General features: G+C 45.6%; 1 protein-coding gene and 1 long non-coding RNA gene across 2 annotated transcripts in view; one reads left to right on the top strand and one right to left on the bottom strand.

Annotated features, from left to right (window-relative positions):
* LOC122386226 (neuroligin-2-like) overlaps nt 1-24,990 on the top strand; it is a 152,409-nt gene that overhangs the window by 19,315 nt on the left and 108,104 nt on the right. The window lies entirely within an intron of this gene.
* LOC122386227 lies at nt 10,827-19,096 on the bottom strand. The gene is made up of 2 exons (XR_006257354.1): nt 18,605-19,096; nt 10,827-12,729 (listed from the first exon to the last, which is right to left on the bottom strand). It is a non-coding gene; the product is annotated as an uncharacterized LOC122386227 (long non-coding RNA).

Below are 24,990 nucleotides of genomic sequence, written 5' to 3'. Positions count from 1 at the left end.
GCTGATCTGTTGCTTTACGTTCCACTCGACCGGCGATTATGGAGAGTGTCAACATCACCGTTATGTGTCTCCGTAAACAAGTTCCTCGACCACGATCGGCGTCTCACGTGTTTTACATCGCCCCGGGAGTGTCGCGAGCCCGCAGCGCTGGCCTGCCGCTACCGCGACGCGCTCTCAGAGTCGTTTTATGCAGCGTCTGGTAAATGTTGCCAAAACACTTGCTCGCTCACCGCCGTCGGGCCGACTCTAGAATGTTGGCCGTAAAGGAGGGGACGCGTGCCGGCCGCCGCGGTCGCCATTGTTACCGGAGACGAACGACGCACTAAAACTTATCTCCAAAGCCGGCGGCTTATCCGTCTGCAGCGGTGCTTTTTGTCCCAAACAGTCGTGGCTTGAACAGGAGCGGCGACACGGCGGCCGCGGCGGCGCCGCCGAGGGGCTCCTATCTCGCTCACCATCGTCGACACAGATGCTATCGGGGCACTCGAAGATGTCGTGCTCGAAGCTGCATGTGCAGAGCGAGTTGGTTGTTTCCTGGAGTGTTCTGTCGCGCCGCCGCCAATCCTGGCAACCTTTCATCTTTCTTCGGTGGGCTGTTCTACCAGCACGCTCCAGCTGTAGGTGGAGACGGTAACACAAAAGCGAGGGGGCCTGGAAAATGGTTAGTGTCCAAAGAAACCAGCTAATGGCTGCCTCAAAAGCCTGGCGTGTGAAGTTTAAGATGCAGCCTTAACTTTTGCCTGTATAAGTTGCAATTTGCGCTTTGGTTTAATTTACATTTCCTGATTTGAGTGCGGAAACAAATATTTTTATGTTTATGTTTATTGTTAACAAGCACCAACAGGCAGCATGCCCAATGCTAGGCGCAGTCATGCAGTTTAAATGATGATAGTATGGAATTGTTTTCTCGATAGACGACACATACATATAAAGGTTTAACCTCGATTGAATCTCGACAGGTCCCCTGACCACGCCTTGCTGTGGGCCTGGCCTGCAGTGCCGTTTTGTGTCCGCGGCGTCGGCCGACGACTCATCTGGTCCGCACGGGCCACTAGAAGCAGTCCGGCCCGGTTTGATGTCCCACATTAAATGGAGACCACCCATCATATCCTGGCTGAACCTCTGCTGATGGCTGCGTTAAAGGGGGCGTTGAGCTTAGTGAAGATATTAAAAATTGCATGATGAGTATTAATCATGATAATATCTCTGGAAGGCGCCAGTTTTGACTTAATTATGTTCTGGTTGCATCGGTCAGCCGGTTGGCTGTGCGAATTCTCATTTTCCACGCAATTAACTAGACGTTATTGCCTAAATAAAGGTTGGTTTATGGGCAGAAGAGTTGCGAGGACGACGAATGATAGCCTGACGTGCAATGATGTGAGCTATGGGTGGCAGTGACCTGACTAAGGGGAAGGAAAATTCCCAAAGAGAATGTGCAGATATTGCATATTCAGCTCTGCGTGTGCTGGGCAGCACCGCTGTCTCCACATCATTCAATAAAATAACGTTTAGCCCGAAATAATCTTTTGCTCACCTTCCTTAAAAAACGAAATTTAAAGTAAAGGAATATTCGGAATTAGTTCCTTCTTAAAGCTAAAATCCAGGCCTAGATCAAAAGGACAGATCAAGTTATATGCATAACTTATTTCTGAGACCACCCAGTAAACAGCTTCTCTGTCAAACTGGGCTGAAAATGTCATAGGACAAGACGGCGAACTAATCGCTTACTGTTTTCGCGCACTTGCACAGGTGTTATGCATGTATTCTGGTCGGTTTGGACATGACCTGCAGTGCCACTTTGAACCAGATTCACCACTAGCCCTTCCCACTCCCACTCCCTGATGGTGAGCCCCCTACAGTGACCCCACCTCGGGCCGCGCTACAATAGCACAAAGGGTGACCGGCGACCGATACAATCGACGTGTCGCCGCCCCACTGACCGATCGCCGGAAACGAGCTCTCGGCACCTCTCCAGTGCGCCGCTCTTTCGTCGCGGCTCACACACTCTCTCCTCACAACTCCCACACACTCCTCCCTCGCACTCAGAGTTGGTTCTGGCGGCGAATGTTCTTCTAGCATGAACGTCGGTAACTGCAACTGGAGATGAATAAAAGAACCAAACGCCGACATTGTGATCGGTGGTTTGTTTCTTTCCATGCACTGCATCAGTCGTTATTTTAAAAACTGGTTTAAAGTGCCCAAATGCCCATCTCTTCGGCCGCCAGGAAATACGAGGCCCGTTATATATTTTTTCTCGCAAACCCCCGTTCCTTTTTTACTCATTCTGTTTTGTTGCTATTCAAAAATGATATGCATCTCACAAGGAACATGCATGTCACAAAATATGTGGCAGCTTGGTGACTTTAAAACTAAGCGCAATAATTTGATTGCTTTTTTAGACAATATTTTGTGGAAAAATATCGTGAAAAAATATCCACTTACCAGAAGCATCATACCACACTTTATTCAAGATCGATATTAATTGCAGAAGTGCAGAGCACCGCCGAAGGCCTCAGTTTGTCGTGACATCAGCCGATTATTCTGCTCGTTACCTGACTAATAGCTCTGACACATTGCAGCAAGAAAGTGAACTTTCGTCGAATAAGTTCCCTGAAACCTGATCAGTGTCTCGGTCAATCATCCAGAATGATCATAAATATGATGATTAGAAGGCATATATCACCAATTCATTGTAAATTTCCATCATTCAGTCGGGCAACAAATCAAGCTTTCATCGACAACTTTGCCGTCCAATTTTCAACTTCCTTGTGAATATTAGGGAGCATGGGACAAAAGCGTGTTCAGTTAAATGTGCTATCACCGTAAGTATGCATAATCCCAGGTATACCACGAGCTAAGAGCTGTCAACATTCCAGTTGGCTTGTTTCTATGCAGCCGGAATGGCCGACTTTGACCGCGCCAGGTTCGTAGGACCGCGAGAAGCTGTGGCATTGCCCCCAATGATACCAACAAACGCCAAACATTTTCTCTGACACATGAAAGACGTCTTGATATTTGCACTGAACTGACCACTTACCGCCCATATTGCAAGAAGCTGCAAAGAAACCAAAATAGAATTGAGGACACTGAACAGCAACCTTGCTTTGAAAGACAGCATCTATGAGTGAGTTCCATTTTTTTTTTGGCCTTCTGTCAATAAGATCTCATCAAACAAGTACTCAAGTGAGTACTTGTCAAGTGAGTACTACAAGTGGTCATAGCAGTGCTGCTATGACCAGCGTCTCAGAATCATGTGTCGGGGAATCAAGGACATATTATTGGAATGGAAACTTGTTAGAGAGCTCAAACGTCGACAGCGAGCGATCGCTCGGAGACTGATGTCGGCAACTTCAGTGAGGCTTTTCAGGTTGTAATTGGATCTGAGAGCTCTGCAATCGTGGCTGCCTACACTGGGGGGTGAGGCACAGCGACAGAAACTGCTCCAGACTGGCCGCAATAACGGCACCCGACGGTCAGGCGCTGAACTACGGTGCCCAGCTTTGGCCGAGGTCAGGAGGGGTTTTAGTGCCTCAGAGCCAATCGAGTGAAGCGTTTAGACATGCATTAAGTAGCTAGAACTAATACCTCTGCGTGGCTTCAAAGAAGGTATTTAATGTCAGGAGTATATATTACAGATATTCAAACGTTCCTCATTAATCCATGGTTTATTGAACAAAACAGATAAGACTTTTGATATCACAGCATGCATACCAAATTACTGACGTGCTGGTCCATGCTAAGACAATTTCACTCTACAATGAAATAACATTACATATGACCAAGTAATATTTATATGAAGCCTGCCTACTTATCAGTATAATCTTATAATAACCATGGTGGCCTGATCAGGGGAGTATTTTTAGCGGCACCCCCGAGTGACGGTCTCTGTAAACAGGGTCCACAGGGAGCCCAGGCTGACGAAGTTCTGACACTAAAGACAAGTTCTCAATCTTGCGGCGCTGCCATTAAAAGCAAAGGCATGTCCGCTGGTGGGGTGGCAGCATTTTCGACGCCAGAGAGCTCTGTGTACTGTCCTCGGTGGGATAGTTTGTCAACTTTGCTATGCGTCCGCCACTGCTCTGCCTTCTTCTCCTCCTCCTCCTCCCCATTCCCTCCTCCTCATCCTGTCTTCTCACGTTCCCTCCGCAGTTTTTTCTTCGACCTTTTTCTTATCCCTCCCTCTCTCTCTCTCTCTCTCTCTCTCTCTCTCTCTCTCTCTCTCTCTTCTCCCGACTCTTGATTCTTACAACTTTACCTTCTCATTTCGTCTTTCTCCCTCCCTCTGTAGGTAAATATCTGTTTATCTCTACACCCCTCTGTTTATCACGGGATTTCTGCGCCATGACTGCGGAGCTCCACTGCTAAGCCACTAAATTTGGAATTTCGCAACTGAAGCCGGAAGCGTGGGTCGGTCCGCGGTGCGCCGAGGCCTGCGCTCAAAGCTGTCGCCGGGGAGCCACTGCAGTCGGAATGGGTGTTGCTCATAGCTCACCGAGGGCCGGCGACATGGCGCTTGGTGCCGCTGACACATTGCGATGCTGCGTTTTATCTTATGTAACGAGATCCAAAACTACGCGGGATATCAGCACTCTGTCCCACATATTGTGCGGAAAGAGGCTGAGCTGAGAGCTCCCCAAAACCACTCAGTGGATGAGCATATGTGAGCATGGAATCCGCTATGGCCGCCCATGTCAGGGCCATGGGTGTGTTGCGAGAACATTTATTTGTCTAGGGGTATAAACGGACCAATAATTATTAACGAGACAGCCGTGGTGTTTTAATCATCCCTTTCCGATAAGCCCCTGCAGATCGTTTCTCCGTAATAACTGTTTATGGGAGTGTTGTAGATGGAGGTCAGTCGCCATTTTCAAATGAAAATGTAACGGTTATGTGACTTGAGGCTGGTCGAAATCGTTGTCCTTAAAAAGACTGACTTAAACAGACGGCTCTGTCAATCCGTCCATTCGAATATTCGAGCTAAATTTATAAAAAAAAGACAGGCAATACATAATGATGAAGATATGAGACAGGCGATAATAAGCAAATGAAACTGTAAAATATCTATTGTTGTTTACTGCCGATTGTAGGTACTGCTATTATGGTCGTGAGTAAAAACAAAAGCGAGATTACTGCAATACGTTTAACGTAGCTCACTTGAGGAAGACCAGCAGCTGAATAGCATTATTTTGGTATCACGTCAGCTTGACATCATAAAACGCTTACAGCTTATGTTCCCGCAATTTGTCTCCGATCTAAATAACATGCTGCGTAGAAGCGTCATCTCATAACAGAAACGTGGGTGGTTGGATTCAGAACTGACTCCCTGCAATAAAACCATTGTACGACAATTTCCTGTTGCTGAACCACGCAGTAGTCTACATAAGATACAGATGTTGCCGGATGCGGCAAATCTCTGGGTGTCTAGCGTACTAGGAAAACTGCGGGTGAAAGACACTATACCAGGAGATACATCCGGGCAGATAGGGCGCTGGGCTCGTCTCTACAGTCGCCTGTGACGGTCGACGCTGCTGCTTCCAAACAAAGACGAATTCCTCCTGCCCAACTGAGAAACGGGACTTGAAACTTTGACAGTCATTAGGGTAGAGAGAAACTGTGGGATAATCAGAACAACTCAATCTATTTGCAATGTACGAGTGTTCTCTGCATCACTTTGAGACGTCGCATTTACACACAGGATATGTAACAGTATAAAGCTCAGAGGTCGGCATCTGAGAGATAGAGCAACAGACAAACTTCTTCGGCCATTGAGTTAGCTGCTCAGCAAAGTTTGCGAATGTTTAGTAGGTGCTTCAATACATTCATTATATCTACAATAAACAGTGATCCTTTGTAATATTACCTTTGTAACCTAACCTTACCTTACCTTTGATACCACCATGTGTTTGTTTAACAAAAGGCCTTATGAAAAGTTCATATCAAAGTTAGAGTGATCGAAGTGACGTCAACAAGTCATCAGTTCGACTGGCGACCTAGCTTTCCCTCTGTGCCTTGTGACACGTAATCTGGTTTTACCCTCTGCGCCTCGTCACACGTGACCCACCTTTCTCTCTGTGCCATATATGTCACATGACCAGACTACTCTCCGTTCCGTATGCCACGTGACCTGGCGTTCCCTCTGTGCCGTGTGACACGTGACCTGGATTAGTGGTCACGCGGCAGTTGTCCGTCGGCCGGCCTCCGCTGCGTGCCGCTGATAGGAGCCGTCATCAGCCGTCTCTTCTGTGGCGCACCTTGCCCTCATCTGATCCAATTATTCTGCAGGCGCCCGCCGCCTCGAAGGGCGCATCGATCTCGTGCCGGTGACCGACTCCCGGTGCTGATGGTCGCCGTTTGGTCCGACTCGACAAAGACGCCAGGGCACCGGGGGCAGCTGACAAGCGCGTTTATCCGCCGTGGGGGGGGGGGGGTATTATCCGGACGTGCCGGGCAGTTGGTGGAGGGAGTTTTTCATTGGCACGGCTGCGAGCGTGGTGCACCAGCAGGACCAGCCGCGAGTGGTATTGTATCGGACGGCAGTGAACGTAGTAAGTGGAATTTAAATCACGTGTCAAGTATGACCTAGGAATCACAGGGCGAGTCTGGCATCAGTTGTGGTTGACCGCGTGAACAACCGAAGCAAGGTCTGTGTAGATAAGCACAGCCGTCGTTGTCTCGGGTAGCTTGAGCCATTTCTTGGTTATGAGATAAATCTATTGTGCATATATATAGGGCTTTGCTTTGGAGTTGATACATAACTCGCTGGGATGCGCTTTTAGACTATTGAATTATAACTAAAAGTCGTCGATTTTCTTGCATGGGGCATGCCCGCTACGAACAGCCACCTCCTGCCAGCGCTGGCGGCTGGCGCTGAGAGCGGTACCTCCCCCGTCCGTGCCTGCCGCCCCTCCCGCCCGTGCCGACTGCCCCTCCCGCCCGTGCCGCGCGACTCGTTAACGTCACGTGATGCCGCGTTTGACGGGCCTGTTTTCGCACCAAACGACAGCCCAGCCGACAGCCAGTCACTGCCAGAAGCCACACAAGCACCGCAGGAAAATTGTACTTACAGCCGTCTAGCGGGGACTCAAGCCTGTCAAGCCTGTAAACTTTTGAGCAGCTGCTGAGATGCTGCTGGGTGCCAAGCTGTTTGATATATTTGGAGAGCATTGCTGATTGAAGTTATTTACTGCTTCGTTGTACCAATGATTCCTAGCGTAATGCAAATACTGAAAATATTGGGCTGTTGCGGCATATTGTGCTAAGAAGGGCGCATTTTTTCACATCAAGTAGTACAGTACCTTTGTAACATATTCACTATCGTGTAAGCAATGACTATGACTTTAAAGTGATTTGCCTTTATAAGAGGTTATTAACAAAAAATACAAAAATAACAGCATATTTACGTCTGGACAACGAGTTGCGTTGGAGAGGCCGGAAATAGTGGCGATTTCAGGGCCGCAAGAATGGACCGTCATTGGAATGATTCTTTTTTAAACCGGGCACTGTTTTCGGCCGGAATTTAATAGTTACTACAAAATATTTTGTAATTACGTTTCCACCAAGAATGAATGCCATCAGGGCTAAATTTTTAATACTATTGCATTTTGTCAAGAAGCATATAGTGCTGTTATATTGCAGTTTTAGCGCGTTTGTTACAAAATATGAAGCGAATAAGCGTCAGTGTAATTCATCAACAGTGCCAGAAGTTAACTTGAGGGAAGGCTATGCTAATTGCTCTTGTCCATCCATAAAATTTGTTAAATATTTTGCTTTGTGTATTCCAAAAGGAGAGGGAACTATTTCATTTGTGCCTTCATGTCAGAATTGAAGGTGGATCATTAAATTTTCAACGCAGTTTACAAACAAGCATTTGGTCTTTCTCGTTTATAAGCAGTGGCTAAGAAAAGGTTGATCAATCCTGAAGTTCAGTCATCGTACCTCAACTTGGCAGGAAGATCCCCTAAGGACAGAGGATATATTGTATACATGTCCTGTAAATCAAAACAAACAAGCATTTGGTCTTTCTCGTATATAAGCAGTGGCTATAAGAAAAGGTTGATCAATCCTGAAGTTCAGTCATCATACCTCAACTTGGCAGCAAGATCCCCCAAGGACAGAGGATATATTGTAAACCTGTCCTGTTTATCAAAACATTTTTGTGCCTTTTCAAAGGCTTAGTTATCTGTGGTGTGTTCGGAGTTAGGCTATATGGCTGTTTTTGTTGTATGTTTATGTGGAGATTGAATATAACTGTGAGTTGTGACCCTGTGCTTGTTTGTATACTTACGGTCAAACAGGGAACAGCACATTCACATAACATACTCTACTCACCTAGCACCTAACTCATAGCTGTACCCTGCAGGATCTGTACTTGTTCATGTCTCGAGTATTAACAAAGCACTTAAGTAGCTTAGTAATCATTTCCCACATTTTCTGAGCATCTAACATGACATACAGCAGTGCAGAGCAGCTTCAGAGAAGAAACACTTTAAATGCACAGACTCACACCAGCCACCCAATGAGCCAGTTCCTCAGTTGACTGTTTCCCTGGACACAGCTTGGCAATGTGAGCTAACTTTTGGCAAGTTGAAGGTTAGCAGGTAAGATTGAGTTAGGGTGAGTACCTACCTATAACTGGGTGCTACTGCCATGCAGGTCTTGGGTAGGCTGCAAATATGTGTGATGATTGAGGTTAGGTCAGCTGTCAGGTTAGTTAGGTTCAGGTATGCTCATTGCTCAGGTCACATTTTTATGGACATTTGGCAAATTAAAAAACTAACAATCTGATCTAAGCTAACCTGACTAAACATACACAACTACTGACTATAGGAACTGAGCACCTACCTACTTGTGCCTACATCTCATACCATGTCAAAGTAGAGTTCCTTGGTGGAAGATTACCCTCAGTACTTTTTATCCCAGCCCTGTGAATAAAACTAATACTTCTAAGCTCTGAGTCACTGCTGGCCATCCACAGGAAGAAACGCTGAGACTGAGAGCTTTGCCATTGTATATTGGACCAATAATGACTATCACGAATGACTATGAACACATAATATGATCACATTGTTGCATGGATTGTCACATTGACAATTTTACTACAATCCTTTTTTAAAGAAATACAGTGATAATGATTAACATCAAAATCAACATAGAGTGGATTTAGTGATCCAAGCTTTCTCCTCCAGTAGCGATGGAATGATCGCATGTTTCATTTGCCAGACACTGAGTACCTGATGCACATTACAATCTGCATAGCATCTAAGCATAGTAAAACTGCCCAAGTCCATTCATTCTAGATTTTAACTTGATAGTTAGCACTAATTTATCTTGCTGTTGTAAGTTATCATTCAATATTCATACCAATACATCAATATGCGCTCATCAGTCAACATTTTCTGTCCTGCTCAGCGTGCTCTTCAGTATTGCTCCAAGGTCTGCAATATTATAGCTTGTTTTTGGACAATAAGCTCTTTTAATTTTACTTTTTCTTACTGATATATGAGCCCGATCAACTTGCGTTTATCAACCAAAATTTCATAACTTGTTCAACTTGATATTGATATTGCTCAGTAGTCAGGACCTCTGTCAGCCTCCTGGATACTTCAGATTGTTCTCAGTCAACACGCTTCTTAAATATGATATAAGTCAATCTTAAGGGATTCAAAACATCCAACAAAACGACGTACAAGAGCAAGAAAATCACCAGATAAACTAAAAAATGGCCTTTGAACAGAGCCAAGTTGTGTGCTCCATTTGTTTGTTTACAATGATTGTAGTGCTGATGTATTTTTAGGAATCTGAACGTCGGCTAATAAAAAAATGAAACGTTTTTACAAAAGTTGAAAGGCAAGTAATATTTATCTGAAAGAACTAAAATATTCAAAAGCCAAACACTATGAAATACATGAATCGGAACGAAAAAGTAACCCAAAAATCCAGCCTAATCACCGGCTCCTAAAACTGCAACACAATCAGCACTTTTCCCCGCAACTCGTTGTCCAGACGTAAATATGCAAAATAACAAGCTCAAAAATGTTAAATATAACTTGTTTTTTCCTTGCTTTTTTAACTTGTTTTTTTTTTTTTTATAGCCCGCGAAAGCAATACAAGCTAAAAGCACCAACTAAGGGAGCGGCCATATCGGCTATGTCATACATCGACTGTCAGCATTAATGCTGTTTGTGCGGATCTGATGCCGAACTAATGCAAATCAATCAAACACCGTCCACCTAAGCGCCATCTAATTATAGTTCTGCGCTGCCAGGCAGGGCGCATAAAGCCGTATCCGGGAAAATGAGTCGTGATACCGTCACATCGCCACATAACAAAGGCGGGATCCTTATTTTCGTGTTTTTTGACGGAAAAAGTTTTTTTATTGATGAGTGTAATTGTTGTTTCCACTTAATTTTTTTTCACAAATAAAGACAGACTCATACAAGCATACCCAAGTGCTATACACATACGCAAGTCAGGTAATGTTACTGTGCATATGTGTGCGTGTCTGTGATGCGTTGACGCATTTGATTGTGGTGTATGTGGATGCATGCTTGTCATAAGGGTGCTGTGCTTGTGAATGTGTGCATGGTACGTACAAAACGAAAAAAAAAACGAACTTGCTTAACAATAACAAAACAAAAACAAAGTTACAATCAAATTAAAAATTACATCAGGGACGGAACCCGCGAAGCGATATCAGCTGCAGAGACGTTAACTCAAGTGATAATGCTAGTAACTTGGCAGAAGAAGCAAGTAACGTTATGAGATCAGTCGCGACACAGAGAAAAAGAAAATACGCTTGTAATAAAGTTCGTTAATAAAATGCAGCGTTTCACTTTTCACTTTTATTTTTGAATGTCCGAGATAATGAGTTTAATCGAGATGACGAGCCGAAAAGAACAAGTGAAGCTATAAGCGACCGGCGAGGGAGCGGCCCTCACTCGGTCCGACTGCGACTGCGACTGCGACTCGACTGCGACTCGACTGCCGGGCTTCGGCCCGCTCCGGCGCGACATATACCATACATACGTCACACATACGTCACACATGTACGTCATATCATAACACCAATCAGAAGCGGGTCAGGACAGGCGTCACAGGTAAGGAACGAGGACCATAAAAGGACATTGTTAGTAAGGGCAGGGGGCTGGGAATGAACTTTGTTACACCACAACGCAAGGTCCATAAAGCTAAAATCTTAAATGAAGATTTTCGTCTTGGAATGCTTCCGATATGATGCATGATATAACGTACAACACACGTTAGTTATCACACAACAAACACACACACACAATGCAACATAAACGACATAGCATAATATACGACACAATACAGTCAAATGTAACACTATCCTATAACAGTACACAAACAATACACTTTTCCCCATGTCCCCACTTTGTTGTAGTCCTTGTAGTAGAGTTCTTTTTCCGAAATGTCCGACCTTAGCACCGTCCGCGATATTTGTTTATAGTCCGGATCTAAAATCAAATGTCTCACCCGTTTGTTCCAATTGCGCATTCACTTTCAGTCATCATGTTCCTCGCAGTCACTCTATTGTTTCCTTGCACCGCACTCACTCGCTAGATGGCGTCTGTCTTTAGAGCACGCAGCGCTAGGTGGCGCTCGCATCGTTCACAACGCTAGGTGGCGTTTGTCCGCAACCGCTAGGTGGCGCTGTGAGGGGCAACGGCGGGCAGCATCGTGACGGCGAACTTGTTTCGGCTTACGTCAGCGAGCGCCTAACGCCGGCCAGTGGAAGCAGAAAGCGAGTGACGTTGTGCAGGGCAAAGCAGAGTGACGACTACAGCAGTGCGGCGGCAGCGGCAGCCTCGCGACGGCGACTTGCTTCGGCTTACGTCGGGCGTGCGCGCGTGCCAGCCGAACGGTGAAGCGTGCGATGAAGAGTGGTGACCGGCGATGACACGGATGGCCCCCCGATGATGTCAGATGACCGGTGTCAGTTCGTTGTTCGGCGGCTCCCAGCGACGTCAGCAGTGATGGGGTGTCAGTCAGTCTGACACCGGACGTCACGGGGCCGGCCGGGCGCTGACATTTGTCAACAGCGCCGCTGGCTCGGGTGGCGAGGCCAGCGCTGACGAACCAGTCATCGGAGCCATCCGGTCGAGGTCGCCGTGTTCACACCCTGCCGGCTGGAAACCGGGCGTAAGCATATCTTGTCGGGTTGGTGCGCAATAGGAAGCTTTGTGTCGTCTGGTGACGGGGTTGAATCGGGACGACTGTCTTTGTTCGGACAGGCGGTGCTGACCGGTCGGGTCAGGTCATTGAGCGTTGCAGCGTCGGTCGTGTCTTGGGGCGTCACAGCTGAGCCAGGGGCAGGATTCGAGTCGGGGATGTAACGGCGTAGCGGGACAAAGAGGGTAAAGACTTGGACCCGAAATCCGTGAAACACATTTACATTTACTATTTATTAAACGGTGACGTAAAAGTCTTAACCATTGACAAAAAAATAAAATGACATGAAATTAAAACAATTTATGGAGATAAAGGACAACAAGCTTTCATGATTAATTCCAATAATCATATTCAAAATACATTTACAGCTATTGTGCTTCGAAAAGTCACACAATCGGTACTCAAGTTTCGATGCTAGTTTCCACGTCGTTCGGGTCTCAGTCGGAAGGCGAACGTCATGTAGAGGCACGTGAGAAGAAGAACGTGTCGCAGTAGATGTCAGCAAAAGAGGCAGTAGGATAAACATTCTCGCTTCCATATCTGTAAGCACACAAACGAAAGTCACTGACGGATAACGACATAATTAACACACAACCACATTGGTGACAAAATGACGCACGGGTCAAATATAACATAACCTAAATGGTCCTCTGTCCATTAAAAGCATGACACAATATATCTTTCCAAACACATAAACACTTCTCAATTCCTGGTCCTATCCATGAGGCGCGTCCGCCATAACACAATGCATAGGCTCACTATGCCATCGTTCATAACACATAATCCATAACACAATGGCACGCTGGCCGAATCCAAAGTTTGAGGCGCACTAGCCTGATCCACAACAATTCACAGTCCAATGGCACTACGGCCTGATTCCAAAACTTAGGCACACTAGCCTGTAAACTACAAGTATAATCTATAACATATCCTATGACTTCAACAGTTGAGCCAGCATTCTCTCCATTGTGGCTCCATAATTCTCAATCACCTGCATTGCAATTGCTTTTGTACTGGACTCATTCACACCGGGGTTAGTTGCATTCACACTCACACAACATTCACCAGCGTCAGATCCTTCCAGGTCCGAGGTTTCAGATTCCGAACTGCTTACATCGTATTTGCCAGATTTTTCGGGCGGTGACCGAGTTTCATCCCCTGAATTTTGGGTGTCGGACAGAATGCGTGGTCTTTTAACCGATTCCCTCGGAGTCTCAGTAGGCGTTTCCGTGGCACCTTCGGATAATTGTTTCGCTAATTTTGCCAAAGGTATATTGTCCTCAGGGTCCGAATCAGAGTATTGGCGTTTCCAGCGTCTTTGAAGTTCAGCAAGAGGTACGTTGTCCGAAGAATCCTCCGAATTATTGTCAGAAATGTCAGGGGGTTCCGAAAGAATTTGCGGCGCCATGGAGTCATTTGAACTGTCACCTACATCAGCAGTCGCCTGGTCCTGTGGGTCACGTCGGTCCAAGGTGTGCGGCGTACGTACTGGCGCGTCGTAAAAGTCCAACAGCTCATGATCCTGTGTAGCAGAATATTTTGATTGCCTGGGTGGCTGAACTCTGATGGGAATGTGAGACCTGCGTTTTTGTTGATATTTGCTGTCAATGTAGGATGGTTCGTCGGAAGTGTATTTCCACATGTTTTCTGCGTTTGCCTGTCGGAGGTTGTGAGCGTTCACCACTTTGGTTTGTCCCGATAACTGATGTTTGATAACGAAAGTGACGTCACTAAGAGCCTTGACTATGCGGTAATATGGTTTCCAGTTTGAAGCTAATTTTGATGGCTTAGCTGCATCCGTCGGATCCCTAAAGTATACCATATCCCCTGGTTTTAGTTGCACTGGTTTGGCCTTCCTATCATAGTAAAGCCTGTTCCTTTCATGACTTTGAGCTAAATTATGCTGAACATGATGATGAGCCTTGTGCATATTTTCCAGCATGGTTGGGAGATATTCCTCGCCGTGGTAGCGAATCTTTGGGGCAAGTAGGGTATCACACGGAAGAACGGGATCACGTCCGAAAAGTATGAAAAACGGGGAATACTTTGTGCTTTCATGTCTTGCGGTTCTATATGCAGATAAAATACCAGGTATCTTTGTATCCCAGTCTCTGTAAGAAGAGTCTACGAGTTTAGCTAATGCATCATTTTGTACTCTATTGAATCGCTCAACCTTGCCGTTGGACTGAGGGTGATATACCGACGTTTTAATGTGTTTGATATTGAAGAAGGCGGACAGTTGATCAATGACAGCGTTACAGAATTCTGTTCCATTATCAGAGACAATGACACGGGGACATGAATGCCACGGAATTATGTGTTCAACCAAAATTTTTGCGACAGTATCGGCGGATTTGGACGACGTTGCAAACGATTCCGGCCATCCTGAAAATAAGTCAATGATATTGACAATGTAACGATTTCCTGAATAACTCTCTGGGAACGGACCTGAAGTATCTATGGCTATCTGTTCAAAAGGATATTTGGGGACTTGCATGTTTTGTAACGGGGGACGCTGACGTTTTAATTTCCTCATGTTGCAGGCAACACAGCCCCTCAAAAACTGTACAACATCTCTATACATGCCGGACCAGTAATAACGAGAACGCAGTTTGTCATATGTTTTGTCAATACCTAGGTGACCGCCAAAATAACCCGAATGTACCTCGTCAATCAACGGTTTTTGCAGAAACTCCGGAATAACAAGTTGCATGCCCACAAAATTTTCGCACTTTGTCGGTTCAGAAACCCGGTACAATAATCCGTCGTCCATAACATAAAACTTTGCTATACTAACATGATTTGGGTGGGTTGGATCCTTCAAAATTTTCACAATTCGCTGAATCTCAGCGTCCTCGGACTGGAGTGTTTGAAAGTCGGGATGATTGTTCAAAAACTCACGAAACTTCTCCTTTTTGTTCCCCTCAGCGTCTTCACAAGTAATATCTGTTTCCAGTTGCACGGCAGGTGCAGCATCCGAATCTATAACATGAACACCACGTCTATCTACACTATTTACATTGCATTGTCCACAAACGCTTTCCTCCTTCCGGCTCACGTAATCAGTGGGGCCTGGTGACGAATCATTCGTCGTTGGTCGGCCAAAGCGTGACAATGCATCAGCGACAACATTCTTGCTGCCACTGACGTATTCTACATTACACCCGTACTCATCCAACATGATAGCCCATCTTTGTATCCTAGCATTTTTCATTTCGCTTGTAAATAAATGTTGAAGAGGTTTATGGTCTGTTAATACAGTGAATTTCGATCCTAACAAGTACGGTCGGAATTTTTGGACACTGAACACAATCGCGTAAGCTTCCTTTTCGATGATTGGCCAGCGCTGTTGAGTTTCGTTTAATTGATGAGATAAGTATTGAATTACACGCTCGCCAAATGGACTATCCTGAACTAAAGCCGCACCGATCGCATAATTTGACGCATCCGTATACAATTTGTAAGGTTTTTCGACATCCGGAAAAGCAAGTATGGGAGCATGAGTAAGTGAGGTACGTAAGGTCTCAAAAGCGGTTTGGCATACATCTGTCCAAACGAAATTGCGATTCTTTTTGGTCAGTTCGGTTAGCGGTTTGGCTATCTTTGCAAAATGAGGCACAAACCGTCGGTAGTAGGAACACATGCCTATAAATGAACGAACGCCTCTGACGTCCGTTGGTGGCTCTAGATTTTGAATAACACTAACTTTTGCTGGATCCGGTTTGACACCACTGGCGGAAACGACATGGCCTAAATAATTTACCTCCTTTTTCAAGAACTCACACTTCGACATTTTCATTTTTAGTCCGGCGTTCCGTAACCGCGAAAAGACAGCGTCAATATGTTCTAGATGGTCCTCAAACGTTTTTGAATAAATCAGGATATCGTCCAAATAAGCTATGGTAAATTTGTACTGAATTCCGCGTAGAACCTCGTTCATAAGTTCAGAGAAAATACCAGGTGCTGAAACCAGTCCAAATGGAAGTACATTGAAATGATGTAAACCTGCAAAACAAGTAAACGCAGTCTTTTCCTTTGACTCCTCATCCATAGGAATTTGCCAATAGCCGCTGCGGAGGTCCAGACACGAAAAATATTTTGATCCATCAAGTGAGGCCAGTATATCGTCGATACGTGGCAAGGGGTGACTGTTCTTTTTGGTAATCCGATTTAACGCACGCAAATCCACGCAAAATCTTTTTGATCCGTCCTTTTTGTCCACTATCACAATGGGGCTTGCCCACGGACTTTGACTGGGAGAAATCACACCTGCTTTTAACATGTTATCAATATGTTCTTGCACTAGTTGTCGTTGACTGAATGGTAGCCGATATGGATTTTGTTTAATAGGAGGATGGTCGCCAGTGTCAATTTTCGCTTTCAGAAGATGAGTCCTTCCTAATTCACAATCATTTTTGGCAAAGAGGTCACTGTTACGTTCCAATAAAGCCACTAACTTTCGGCGCTGTTGCTCGGACATATGAGACAGGTCAGCCTTTTGAATTTCCGGAATGTCATCCGGTCCTGCTGAATCCTGACTGGGTTGGTTCACAGACGAAATGCATGATTCAATGTCCTCAATTACCTCAGCAATCCCAACCACAGAGCGAGCGGGCAACGTATAGTCCCTGCCGGTGGCGTTAACAATGACTACAGCAATCTGACGTGTTTCGATGACCTTGCTCACACTACTTACTAACGAAAGACCAGGTTCGTCTCCTAAAATCGGAACATTGTTGAGCGGCTGTACTAAACAATCCTGGTTAATGAGCTGGTCACGATTTACTTTTGCAGGAATTTCCATGTATGACTGAGCGGGAATTGTGACCGGTTCCGACAGACGTATGAGCGAAGTTGCAGAATGACATGTAAGTTTTTGGGGTCGAAGAGGGATGATATGACCATCCAAGTTCAGAGTTCTTTGTCCGAAGTCCAGTTTAGCCGAGAATTCCGTCAGAAAGTCATTTCCCAAGATACACTGATTTTTGAGCCCCTTAACAACCTGAAAACGGTAGGGCTGATCAAAACCAGCGATACTGACCTGAATCACAGCCGTTGCAAAATTTTCCAGCCTATGTCCTGACACTGATTGGAGAGGAGTACAGTCCGCAGTTGAAAACTCGCGAATATTTTTCCTTGGAATTTTGTCAAAAGCCTCCTTAGAGATCAATGAAATATCCGCACCTGAATCCACAAGAGCATACGTTTTCCTACCTCCTAAATGTAACCAGCACATTGGTGTGTCAGGTTTTACCGAGACGCGCGCAATTTGGGGGCCATTTTGAATATTGGATGAAACGGGGTCTCTTGGACCACCGTTTGTTTGGGCCCGCCTAGGAGGTCCGTCTTTCCCAGGGGCCCTTTTCAGTTTTCCGCCCGGCAGAATCTGCTGGTGTGGCCGATCCGTCCACAGACAGAGCAGATTGGCCGGCCGTCTCGTGTCCATTTGTGGCGGTGTGGTTGTGGAGGCGGTGGCATGTTATACATGTGAGGCGGCGGCGGTGGTACAGGTGGTTGTGTCGGCACGTACATGTGTGGCGGTGGTGGCCTCGGTTGTGTCGGAGCGTACATGTGAGGCGGTGGAGGAGGTACAGGTGGTCGTGTCGTCGTCGCACGTGGTCGGTTTTGTCTTTGTGTCTGTCCGCGGTTTTGTGTCGTGTTTCGTTGTTCCAGTTTCTTTTCCAAGTCAGTCACTTTTTTCCTCAGTTCCTCTACCTCGTCCTTTTTCACTATGTCTACGTCCATGGGTTCCTCGTCCCTACGGTACAAACTAAATATTTTGTCCGTCCTTGTCTCCTGTTCCGCTTCATGTTCCAGCTCGTCCAACGTTTTACAGTTCTTCCTAATCAGTGTCCTAGCAAGTCGATCGTCCCTCAGTCCCCGCTGAAAGGTGTCCGTTAGTACGTCCTGGGCGTCGGGGCTGTCAATGTCAGAAAACATGTCAGCCGCGGCGGCGCGAAGTCTTTCCGCAAAGTTGTGTACTGCTTCTCCTTTGTTCTGTTTAATATGACGGATTTTTTCTTTTGAGATACGAGGATCCTCCGTCTCTCCGTACCTTTTCCTGAGCTTTTCTCTTAGTTCTGTCCAAGAAACGTGAGTTTTTGTCAGGCGGGCCACGAAAAGCCCGGCTGGTCCCCCGAGAGTAAGGGTGGCCAGAACACACATCCTGTCTGAGTCAACTGTGTTCGAAAGCTGGTCCATATCCGTTAGCCATTGATAAAATTTAGCTGTCCCCTCGCCGTGGAAGGGCCTGACGTGTTTAGTTAAGCTTGATATTCGGATCTCTTGCACTACACTGTTTAGAGCTGTCGTTACAATTGAGGCCTCGGTCATTTTTCAAACAATTCAGTGACACAAAGAAACAAACAATGAAAGCGAGAGTGTTTTTAAAGAAGAAAAGGATGGAATGGCTCACTGTTCCGCTGCTTTGTAGTGAAGAGATGTCTAGATGCCCAGAAGTCCGCCAGAGATGAGTCGAAGACGCGCAAAATTTTTCAAAAGTCTTTGCCCGACGTTATCCGGGTTATCACGGCACCAAATATCTTGTAATAAAGTTCGTTAATAAAATGCAGCGTTTCACTTTTCACTTTTATTTTTGAATGTCCGAGATAATGAGTTTAATCGAGATGACGAGCCGAAAAGAACAAGTGAAGCTATAAGCGACCGGCGAGGGAGCGGCCCTCACTCGGTCCGACTGCGACTGCGACTGCGACTCGACTGCGACTCGACTGCCGGGCTTCGGCCCGCTCCGGCGCGACATATACCATACATACGTCACACATACGTCACACATGTACGTCATATCATAACACCAATCAGAAGCGGGTCAGGACAGGCGTCACAGGTAAGGAACGAGGACCATAAAAGGACATTGTTAGTAAGGGCAGGGGGCTGGGAATGAACTTTGTTACAACGCTCGACTCGAGAAACTGCGAGTTCCGTCCCCAAAGTGAGCTTAGAAGGTAAGCATGAAGCTTGCGCTCACTGATCAAAAAGCCGCGCCGGCACTGTTGGTCGCACACTGCGCTCTGTATCGGTAGTCCGTACCGCTCGGTGGAGGGAGGTGGCGCACGCGACCGAACCCGACCGCGAGCACCGGTCGACTCGCATTTGTTTTTGATGGTAACGATACTTACAAGAAATATCTTCTCTAATACCCTTGGTCAATTATGCACAGTTTAATAATGAAACTATACTTGTGTCATGAAGCCCCCAAGGGCTTATAGTGCTGCTTATGCAGAAATAATGTAACTATACCCAAGTCACGATGCCCCCAGGGGTAGGGTAACTAAGTGCTGCTTATGCTACTTAGGCATCAGACAATGATTGACCTTCAAGCTTATCATTTATTATTTCGAGAAACTAAAGGCAAGGGGTTTCCCACGACCCATACAGGGCAGAACAAGCGCCCGATACTTATGCGAAGTGGTGTTAACAAAATAGGGAAGTGGATACCAAACATTTTACCCCTTTTATACCACTATATATTACAGAATTAGCCGGTTTATCAAAACTTCTTAGTCTTACACGAAACACACCGATGTTGCGTTACCTAGTTTGTAGATCAAATCAAACCAATTCCTCCATTTCACACTTGGTGTCCCACTCAATCCAATTTACTGCACACTGCACCGCGCATCGGTTTCAGTGCATGAAACACCTTCTCTGGGGCTGGGGAGGAGGAAGGGTGTGATAGTTGGACACCCGCTCGGCAGAGGATGCTACCATCGATCCGGGGTGATTGTTTACTAGCTCTGGCTCTCCTGATGACCCGCACAGAAGCCAGATTAAACTAATTAGCCGCGTTAATCAATCAGTGAACGGAGACACACCCCGTGGCGGCGCGGAAGATTACCGATCGCACGGTCGGAGAGCGACACAAACAACGCTTAGCTTCGGAGAGACGCGGAAAACATGGCAGAACTGGCCTCCTCACCGCGGCACCGGGAGCGACGGGGAATCCGCTTAACAAGGTCAGCCGCAGATAAAGTTGTGAGCCGGATCGGAGCCTTCAATTCTCAAAAGCTTTTGCGGAAGGAGCAAGTTTTCTGTTCGTTGCTGGCAGACTGAGTCAGGTAACTAACTCAGTCACAACAAGAGTTTGTCAATTCCCATAGCAGTCTGGTGAACGACGCTCAGCTGATGAGATAGAAAAGGCTTCTTAGATCGCACTGTTTGAGAATGTGTCTTGTGCTTGTAATATTTCAGTCCATCAAAGTGAGCAAGGTTCATTGTTCAGTTTGACATGACTATTCTTACTTATATAGCCATCAGTTTTATGCCTGACAAGTTGAAATGTTTCTAAGGTTTACTGAGACAGAAGGATTTCACTTGTGGCCGGAGAGCAGAACAAAACGTCTTATGACACGACGACCGACAACGAGATAATAATCCTTAATCAATAATCAATGCCACAACTCTTGAAATAGGTTGAACGAGATGCTCCTTAAGCACCGGCAGACTGTGCTGGTCCGCTTTGATGAGTCAATGGGAGGACACTGGTCAGAGGGCTACATATTGCAGGCTGTGCAGGAGCTGGGCGCAGTCTCTGCAGCAGCATGTCATCGGAGCATGATGAAAGCGAAGCTGTCAGAGGTTATTCGTCCGAGCATTGGGGCCAGGGACTCGGTGACCGCTGCAGGTCCGGGCGCTGCGCCATCAAATGGGCTCCTCTGATGGGCCCACGCCCCGGGCCGCATTCATTAGGCCTTCATTACAACGCAGCCGGAAGCTGCACACTGCAGCGGAGCAGCCTCGGCGGCTGCAACAAGGCGACACAGTGGCGCGGCCCCGACGGTGCGATACATAACTTTAGATAATGGACGCAGCCATTCGTTTTAGCATATATTATCATAAAACATGCGTTATTGTTTTGTATCTCATCCAGTGCCAGTTAGGGAGACGTTTTGATCTATCTCTCCCTCTCTCCCTCCCTCTCTCTCTCTCTCTCTCTCTCTCTCTCTCTCTCTCTCCTTCTCTTCCTTTCTCTTTCTGCCTCTTGTAATGGAATCAACATTCATCCACTCAGTGATACCTTTTGCTTTTTTCATTTGCCTCCAAGGTTCTAGAGAGAAGCTCTCGAGTAAGCTCGGTAGGCTGTCCCGCATAGCTTTCCTGCGTTGCGGTACAGCCTATCTCTCAGTGAGTGGCTGAACCGGACAGACATGACCGTCAGCGCTGACGGCAAACGGCAGTGGATAACTATAGCCATGGAGGAAGGAGTACTGGAGTGGCAACTTCACGCTTTTTTGCGACAGACACCTTCCAGCTAGTACCGTTCATAGGTTCTTATCGAAAGCAGAACTACACCATTCAGCCAATCAGTGTTGCCAACCGTCCGTAATTCAACCAATGAGCGCGCTCGTAACCAGCTGACGAATAAAATGAACAGACTACATCGAGCAATATTTAATTTTATAAGTTTATAAGTTTATATAAAGTTTATTATTAAAAGTATAATAATAATATAAATAATATAAAATATTTATAAGTTTTAATGTCAATTTCAACGAGCCGGTACCTGCCCGTTCTTCCCGTCCTCGTCTCCAGCTGTAGATGTACCGCCCTTCGCGCACCGGATTTGAGATTAATCTGTGAAAGTCGCTAGAACTTGAATGTAACCATTGTCTTCTCCGTTTAATTTCCTGCTCATTGATGTACAAAAATCACACGTAGCGCCCAAAATAATCCTCCTACGCCCTTTCCTCTAAACCGCTGCACGCCATAGCCCGCCATTATAAGCCGACCGCCGCGACCCGCCGATACTAGCTGGGGCGTTTCGACCCGCTCCCGCTAGGTGGCCCGTGTCTGTCGCTAACGGCCCATGCTAAAGGCATGGAGTTGCCACTCCAGTATTCTCTCCTCCATGCTATAGCCGTGCGGTGAGAAAACTTTTCGGCTGATTGAACTCACTACTAAATCAGTGCTGGGCTTTATGAAAAATCAGTGCGTAATAGTGAGTGGTTACGCTTCTAATCTCTACCATTTATAAGAAGAACAATGTGGTGTGACGAAAAGAATAATTGTAAGTATGTTTTTTTATCTATTTTGCAAAGGCAAGAGTTGTATGATTACGGTTTCCATTATATTCGAATTAATATTTTTTTCACCCATATGCCTTAATTGTGCTTGTTATGACTAACTGGCACACCTAAATGTAAAATTTGGTGCAGATTTTTTTCCCGCATTTACCTATGCACCGGATTACCACAATATACTAGTAGTTACACGAAACAGCTTTGCATTTTGAGTAGCAGCAATATGACGGAAAGTCGTGATGTCATGTATTTTTCCAAATGCATTACCCCAGGTTTACCGTAAATATTCTCTTTTTTTGTGTGTAGTCACTTATCAGGTCTTGCTAGCGCGCATTAAATCCTGCGGCTTTTCCGATAGGATGCCTTTTTTCGGGTGAGAGACCTCCTATCAATCGATAACCAACTGTGGACCATATGGTAGAATGTAGATGTATGAGAAACCACCCTTGTGGCGTATTGTGCAGGACCTGTGAGATTTATCCTGTACAGCCTTAAAGTGGATTATAACTCGTCTTACGCCAACAAATGACGCCGGCGCCGCGCCGCCTCCCCGCGTCGGAGCGAGTCGGAGCGAGCCGGCGGCGGCGGGCTCTTGTTGTTTGTGTTGCTGCGCTCCTTTGGCGGGGCCTTTGTTCGTCTGGTGATGGACACGGCTCCGAAAGACAAATATGACAGCTGCCGCCGTTCCCAGGCGGCGACGATCCGGCTTCCGATTCGGGCGAACAGCTGGACAAACTTCGGCCGGCGATTATTCGCCGTCCCGCCACCGGCGATTCTATATCAATTAGATTCCGTTCTTTCCAGTTGAGTAAGTTTTAAGTGGCTAATTGAGCAGCGCTGCTGGATGAGAGCTGGAGCTGAGACAGGCTTAGACTTGGCTGTAACGCAATGAAACCACGCGAACACACCCGCATTCACCGCGGGCAGTCATTCGAAAAACATGCCGACTTGGGCTAGAATTGGATAGTTATGATATCCACATGACTAACTCTGCTCATTGACTTATTCTGACCTTAACTGGCTACCATAAAATGTTAAACAATAAAGTGCAGCTAAAGCTGCTGAAAAATATTAATAGATTTACTTCGGCCATAAGCTACTTTAGAGTAAATAACCAAAAGTTCGCCATGAGTTCACACACACTTTCCCAAACACACACGTCCAAGATAATGATTTTTGAAGCGCAGCCTAGGCAATGTTTGGAAACACATTCTGTCAGTCATATGGCTCGCCCAATCGCTTCCGCTCTACAGTCTTGTGAAGCAGGCTGTTAATGACCTCTGCGTCTGCCCTACTTGCCCGAAAACCAGCTTAGACTAACGCCATTATACCAGCAGCGGGCGGCATCCAAGTATGCGCCGTGAAGGAGAGAGCAGGGCTGGTAAAAATGCTGAATCTGCTACATACCAGATATTACGAGAAACTCTTTATTAGCTACCTTGCCACAAATGTTCCTCACATCATTTAGATGCTAGAGAAAATGATTTTACAAGTAATCAAAATTCTGGAGAGAGCTTTCCACTTTCATTTTCTATCTATTCTCAAATTGAGCTTTGAATGTTTTTATTTAGTTGGCTGTACACACAAAAACAGATACAGTGTCTTGCGTATGCCCCTGTGAATGTTCTTTTTCTTATTTTTTACTCTTTGTAGGTACTCACTACTCAGGTTTAGAAAAAGCATACAAATATCAAAATAACGTGCTGTAGGGCTTTCTCAGGGCAAGTTCCAGCACCACCTGAGAGCACCAGAGAGCTCCAGTGAGCCCTAGAATTTTCCTATCAGCATTTCAGCAACTTCAGGATTCAGATGGTATCAGCCTACTCAGGCAGAAAGTATTTGAAAGAAATCAGGTTGATTTGGCTGCTCAGTCTGGTCAACAATTTACAATCATTGTGCATGCCGAACCCGCTGTACAAAAGTTGCCAGTTGCCACCAAACAAGGTTTAGAGTTAATACAATAATTGAACATGTAAGGAAGTAAATAAAAAATTCTTTTCTGGGCGTTACTTGATCAATATTTCAATCAGATCTCACCTTCTGCGCAAATTCGATCATAGGTATCTCCCTATATCTTCACACATCTTGCTTTGCGTGCTGGGCGGCTACCTTGCTCTTTAACTGTGTACTGCACGCCGCTTTAGGGACAGTTGTCATTGCAACACTTGAAATTAGGCCTGGAATATCCCACTTTCCTAAAATAGCTGCAAAATAAAAGCTAAAATAGCTGAAATAATTCAAAAACACCCATAAACACTCATCAAACTCAACTGAACTATCCACGCGAAACGACAACTAGAATTGTCTCTAATGCGCCAGAAACAATGCATCAACAAAATACACAAACAGTAATGACGTAATATCCATATTTTTGACAAGATTTCTTAATAAAACTTACAGAAAATGTTCATTAATTCTTTGAAACACTAATTTGGTTTAAGTTAGTATGATTTTAACAACAAAATACATTAAATACTGAATAAAATTGTGTATGACGTCATCAAAAAGGATTAAAGACGTTGCAGGACACTGTATCATAAAAGATGGCTTTTTAGAGATGTCATGGGCAGAATGAGTTGATTCTTTTCGTATTTTTATTGATCATTGAACAATGCCCTTTTGAAAACCATTTCTTTTGTTTCGTAAATATGTCATTTGAATATTTCACAAATAATGAAACTCCTTTTAGCAATATTCATAAGAAAGATAGCGCATAAAAAGGCGTAGCAGATACCTTTTGTTACACGACTCAGAGTATGAAGAA

The sequence above is a fragment of the Amphibalanus amphitrite genome, unplaced genomic scaffold (genome assembly GCF_019059575.1).
Source record: "Amphibalanus amphitrite isolate SeventyFive unplaced genomic scaffold, NRLGWU_Aamphi_draft 000244F_arrow, whole genome shotgun sequence".
NCBI classification, from domain to species: Eukaryota; Metazoa; Arthropoda; class Thecostraca; order Balanomorpha; family Balanidae; genus Amphibalanus; species Amphibalanus amphitrite.
The sequence above is the reverse complement of the archived record's forward strand: the minus strand, read 5'-3'. Positions and strand labels throughout refer to the sequence as shown.